This window comes from Trypanosoma theileri (genome assembly GCF_002087225.1).
Source record: "Trypanosoma theileri isolate Edinburgh chromosome Unknown TM35_Tth_26_V1, whole genome shotgun sequence".
NCBI classification, from domain to species: Eukaryota; Euglenozoa; class Kinetoplastea; order Trypanosomatida; family Trypanosomatidae; genus Trypanosoma; species Trypanosoma theileri.
The window spans coordinates 384,983-385,603 of NW_021639868.1; positions in this window are offsets into that span (position 1 = coordinate 384,983).

Sequence of the window (621 nt, forward strand, 5' to 3'; positions counted from 1 at the left end):
TAAATATTATTATCGCTCCAATTAAAAAAAAAATTAAACCATATAACACGTCCTCATCTGCGAAATTTAAGCGTACCAAATATATTTATTAATAAAATAAATTTACTGCAAGAAATCCTCATGTTCCCATATATGCCAAGAATTCATCTGCTCTAACATACGGTGTTAGGTAATCCTTCACAGAGAAATGGGAATTATAATCTNTGAGGGGCGAAGAGGGAGGGATGAGGATGTATACAAGGAATGCATACACAGTAGAGGCACGTGTGGTGACTGCACGGTGGTCAAAGAGTCAGTTGCTGTGCAGTACCGTCGCAGGTATGATGGTATACACTCCAGGGTTGCAGTACCAACACAGTAAATAGATGGATGTATACAAGGGGATGCAGTGACCCATACACACACAACACACAGCAAAAAAACAATAGCAACAAGTTATAGATTGGTATAAAGAAGTAAAGATAGCATAATATTAACAGGATAATAATTCGTTAATACTCTTAACAAAGAAATTTAATTATTTTACGCTTTCGAAATATACGCACTCTGGGGCTGTACGTCGTACCATTCCCAAACCTATCCATTAGCATCGCATAGTCATCTTCCTGCAAATGGTGAATA